A 6,000-nucleotide genomic window follows, 5' to 3' on the forward strand; every position below is an offset into this window, starting at 1 on the left:
TAGGCTATTTGGTAGGTGTGGAAGGATAGTCCAGCGAAGATTGGCAGTGTGCTCCACAGTCTTCAAACTGGTGTGGGGCCTGGTGTTACTGCATTGCAAGAGAAAGATTGTCTTCTCTGGCCTGATTCTGGAAGTAAAAGCCTTTAGCTTGGGCAGTGTCGTGATGTAGCAGTCCAAGGTGATGATTTGTCCAGTTTCTAGGAAATCCAGGAGAATCATTCCTTTCCTATCCCAGCAGACCATGCACATCACTTTACCCATTGAGAACTGCATCTTAGACTTTTCCTTATGTGTGGAATTAACATGTATACCACCCCCTGGTTTGCCGTTTTGGCTCTGGCTTGTAGTGGTGACGCTACATCTTGTCACCAGTAATGATATTTGCACAGTTTGCGTGGATGAGCTGATTGAGACACTCTTCATTTCAAGGTGTGACAGCTGAGCATGGCCATCTAGAATGTGGCCTGTCTTTCACGCTGCTGTTGCCACTGCCTAAATGCACCACCCACACCTGCACTGTGCTCACAATTTCTGCATGGAGGAATTCAGTGACAGACCTTTGTTTCATATGCACTTTCATGTTGGAGGTTAGTTTGTCAGATAGCCCCTCTGCTGCCATCTGTTGCACAGCAACAAAATGTAATGGAATGTTGGTGGGAAGGTTCTTTACTGCCAAACCATCACCGTTTGCTTTGGATGTAATGGGCCAGTGTAAATAAAACAAGAAGTGTAACTTTTGGAGCAGCCCTTGTATATATTTACCGAGGCAATTATAACAGTCAAGCATGATACAGAAATTGAATGTGTGTTATAGTAAGTGGGCAAAAGAATGGGAGAAAATATTCGTACATGCACCATCGCTCATTAAAAATAATGGAAAAAAACTTCAAGAGAGCGTACTTGAAGAAGGTAGGGGTAGCTTAAAGATGTGATGAAAGCAGGGAGAAACAGGCAGGCGCCATACAAAACCAAGGAGAAAAATCTCAGTGTATTGCAGGGTAATAGTTAACTGTTTTCCATCCCTGTGATTAAGAATTGATTTAGCAAGTGAAGAGCCAGTCACGAGTCCCCATTTTAAAAATGGGGAACTTAAACACGTGGGAAAAAAATATGTAGAAGCTAGGTAAGTAGCTACATAAGATGGATATGGAGATACTGAAAAATGAAATCTATTAGGGAAAGAGATTACATACAAAGGACTGGAAAGAGTTTTAGAAGATTTAAAAGGTCTAAAGCAGAAGAGATGTGCATCTGAATATTTGGTCATATTCAATTCTAAGATCTCTGTAAGATGGCACACTAAGTAAAAATAGGCTGTGAGTGCAGTTTGCCCTAGGTTCTATGATGTGAACTTGCAGTAAAAGCATCCTAATGATGTTGACATGGAGTCCACTGGTCTCTGTATTGAGGTAAGTGTTAACTGAATTGTGGTGAAACAGGTTGAAGATGATTTCCACCAACCTAACTAGGGAAAATGTTAAACTTAGAGATAAACTTAAGTGAACTATTACTATCTTGATGAAAATAATGAAAGATACGCAGGTTTTAAGGTAGATATTAGATGGATTTTGAGGTGCTTGAAGGAAACACTCCTTGAAAGGGACTCAGGCCAGTTTTCTGTGCTGAAGTCGTGATCCCATAGGATCAGGCTGGCATTATTATGTACCGTGTTGAACCAGGTAGTAACAACAGTTTGATAAAGTCTGTAACATTTAATACTTCTAGATAGGAAAGTAAAAGAAACTCATCTAATTACAACATGACAATGGGAACTGAATAACCCACAGCAAGAATAAAGTCCCTGTGTTAATGAATTAAAACTGCCTCTACTCAATTGCAATATAGGTAGAAACCAGCTGGGAAAGGAGTGTGGCTGGGAAACATGAACTGAAAAATGTGCCGTTCAGAAAAGTTGGCAGATAAATCTGAAAGGGAGGCATACTGCATCATTAGGGATGAGATGAACTAAAAAGTTAAGAAGGATCGCTTTTCAAGAGATGCTAATGTGTTAACATTGGGAAATTCTTTGAATTGTCAGGCTGGGATTCAGACTTGGCTCATCTTTATATTATTGTGACGTACTGTGTTGTTTTAAGCTGTCAAGCTCACCTAGTTGCCTTAAAAGAAAAAGGCCACCAAGAGAAATGGGAGGACAGAAAAATAGGCTTTATTTAGCTGAAGGTATTCTTGATTTATATTGAATATCTCAGGCTCTGACTCTTTTCTTTTTCTTTCCTCTTTTTTTTTTTTTTTTTTTTTTTTTTTTTAACGTGTATTTTAGACCTGACAGAAAACCGAATAAAGTGTTGAAAATGTTCATGGTGTTGTCTTCATTTGTTCATTTTGTGTGAGTAGGTATCTACAGCTTTTGCAGTAGCAGTAGAGTTTAAATAAAATGTGCTGGACTTGGTGAGGTGATATTTAAGTTTCCTTACGGAAGGAATATACGATCAAATCCTTTTTGTATTTATATGTTTAATTTCTTGAAAACATTGGTATGAAGAGAGAAAAAGGATAGACTTCTCAGTTACAGAAGTTCAAGTAAGAGGACTCTGACCATCTTTAACATTTTTTAGATCATTTTTTAACTTTTTAAAAACACTATGAATACTGTTGGAGGTATACTGTTCAGTCATGGCTTGAACTGGTGATTGAGCACCTTGTGAAGGGGTGAGGCTGGCCTAGGGGGCACAGGCAAAATTTTTGTACTCCACATGATTAGAAGGGGTAGACCCAAGGTCATACAAGGGCCTGCTACTGTAGGGGGAGCCTGTCTTGGACCTAGGCTCTGTCTTGTCATGGATTGCTGTGTAGTCGGAGATCACTGGTTGGGCAAGTTCTAACTCCTCTTTCTTTATATGACTACTGGCCTCCCTGTGAATACTTTGCCTTGTATTGCCATGAACCTGTCAGAAGCAATTCTGCTTCTTTGTGAGCAGAACAACTATGTGAGATGTTCCTAATGCTGTACTGTATTGTCCTTATGATTGATCTACTTAATTAGATACTAGTACTACAAAATTGGTGTCATTTACATAGTCTTCATGGAGTATCAGTGAAGTAATTAGGGTATGGAATATTTGTTAGGATATGATGTTGAGGGGAAAACTGTAATCAATTCCTAACACTTTCTGTGTGTATTAACCCAGCCCTGGGGAGTACAGCCAACCAGGAGTGTGGCAAACAGGACATGGCATGTCAGATGGGCACGATGCAGGCAGTTTCTCCCTGGAGGGAGGCAAGCAGGGAGGATGTAGACTATTTCTCCACACTGAGGAGACTGGCTCACCTATGAGCTGCCTTCCAGACAACAAATCCGGCTGCGATTTCCGCAAGGCAGAAAATTCTTGACAAAAACAATATGGTGACTCAGATGGAGTGCCTGCCAAAAAAATGTGTGGCTCAGGGAGTGCCTGAGCCTGTTGCTGCCAGTGGAGGGCAGCAGGGATATAATTTGTGTGAAGTGTGGGCAAGTGGTTGATCTGCTCAGTAACATGGTAGAGAGGTTAAAGATCATCAGGGAGTGCGAGGAGATAGACTGGTGGAGTGACTCACTGCCATACCTGCAAGACAGGCACTGGGGTGAGACCCCTCCAAACAGTGTGGATGCCCTGCCACCATTGGGCAGAGGAAAGGGATTTATGAGATGAGGAGGGGTGGAAACAGGTCCCAGCTCAGCATTGCAAGCAAACCCTGTCCCTATCTTATCTCGCTTCCCAAGTGCCCCTACATACTAGGTTTGAAGCTCTGGAATTCAAGGGAGATATAAGTGAGGATGCAATGAAAGGTCCATCCAGGAGGTTGCTTACGGAGAAGCAGTTGACTCCACACCTCAAGACTGCTTCCACTGAGAAGGAAAGAAGTAGGTAATTGTTATAGGTGACTCCCTTCTAAGGAAAAGAGGGCCCCATATGTTGGCCAGACCCTACTTGTAGGGAAGTGTGCTACCTCCTTGGGGCCCAGGTCAGGGACATTAGTAGGAGGTCACTCCTTCTTGGCAGTCTGTTACTATCCATTTTATTACACTGTTCTGTAGACTTTGTAACTGGCATAACGGTTTGAGACATCTTCTGTTATGTTCCATGTAAGAAAGTATTCTAATTCAGAAATACCACTGCTGTCCTCCACTATTCTCGCAATAAAATCTTTTAATTTTTTTGCAATGACCTTACTTTTTCTAACTGCTGCTCATGTGAATTTCCTTTAAGGGCTTCTCTTTCAGGTTTCCTGCCACTGAGGCATTCAGAAATGAATTCATTACAAATGTCACGTGTTTACTGCAAAGATCCTTGAATTTCTTTTGTCTCTGTTGTTAAATTTTTACATTTAACTTCCAGAAATTTGTTTATTTTTGTCACAGCATCAGATACTGACCCCCTGAAGGCATCCTCGAAAAAGTTTCCCAACGATGTTTGGTGAAACATTGTTCTCTTAAGATTTTGATGGTAGTTAAATTTGCATAATTTATTTTTCAGTAATTTTATTAACTAGGAATTTTCATAATCTTTAGCAAAAGAATTTGAAAGGTCATGTTATTAAAATATATTTTCATTGGTTTTATTTTTTATGTATGCGAGAGAGACAACATAAATAAAACAAACAGACCCTCTTAAACTGTCCACTGGCATGAGGATATCTTCAGCCAAGAATACAAAAATTTTCCAGTTTTATCTGCTAAGTTCAAGGAAATATAAATCTGTTGGTTTGTTTGCTGTTTTACAAGGACATTTATTTGGCTGAGGCACTAAGTTGTAATAATGTACTGTTATCTCTTCCTCTAATTTGTAAAACCCAGACAAATCTTCTAAGAGTCTTTCAGATATTTGTAAGGTTAGGATCAGAAGTGAGCAGACAAGGTTCAGCTCTTTTTTGGTCTGTGTAATATCACAATTTACTGCAATTAAACATGACAGTAGTTGATGAAAGACAACTCTGAAGTAAAATTTAATACTCCTATCAAAATTAAAAAGTTAGCGTCTTCATGTTGTATGGGAAAGATGTTTAAAGTCTATCACTGGCCTAGGCAAAATATGTTGAGAACTGTATGAGAGACATTAGATCACAGCCTGAAACGGTGATTGAGTACCTGGGGAAGGACTTAGCCAGCCCTGGGAGTACAGGTGCAAGCTGCTCACCTGTAGCTTCACTTAAAGGCTGACAGCTGAAAGGGAAGCATTTCTACTTGGAGATTGCCTCCTTTAGGAGTTTCTAGTGAGCCCTGATCTTCAGAAAAGGGGTAAGCAATTCCTTCTTTATTATTGTGATAATTGAATATAATTATGTAATTGAACTGTGACTGCTGCCTTTCTTGAAACTGAAGCTGATTTGAAACTGGTTAAAGGCAACTGTATCTACTGCCTCCTATTATTACAAGAAACAAGCTATGCTTGTGGTTTAAAAAACCCAAACAGAATGTCATAGAATCACAGAATGGCCCAGGTTGGAAGAGACCTCAAGGATCATCACCTCAAGCTCCAAACCCCTCCCACAGGCAAGGCTACCAACCTCCATATCTAATACTAGTCCAGGCTGCCCAGGGCCCCATCCAGCTATAAGTAAACAGACCATATAAAATAATTTATTAGTACTATTCTGACTCCAGTTTTATGTCTCCATAGTTTTTCTCATCAGTACTTGACATCTATTGACTTGAATAAAATTAGTATATGAACTGAACCAGTCAAGAATTAAGCATGTTATTATATTAAATTTAGTATTTTATTTGGTAAATAAACTTCTATTAACATCATCACTGGTAGCTTAATTCTATACAAAAAGTAGAAATGTCTACTGATAGAGAGCAAATCTTCACGTGTGATGTTGGCATACTGATACAGATCTGAAAGAGTTTGCTTCTTAGTTATTTGCTACTTTGGCAAGTTGCATAAGCAAGTAGTGGAGATTCAAGTTAGTGACACTGAAGAGATTTCTATTGTTGTAAATGTAGCCTTTTAAAACACTAAGAACTGATTATGGAAGCAAAAAAAGTAAGGAAACTGT

The sequence above is a fragment of the Lagopus leucura genome, unplaced genomic scaffold, assembly GCF_019238085.1.
Source record: "Lagopus leucura isolate 7727_CA_CO unplaced genomic scaffold, USGS_WTPT01 Super-Scaffold_100159, whole genome shotgun sequence".
In the NCBI taxonomy this organism is placed as follows: Eukaryota; Metazoa; Chordata; class Aves; order Galliformes; family Phasianidae; genus Lagopus; species Lagopus leucura.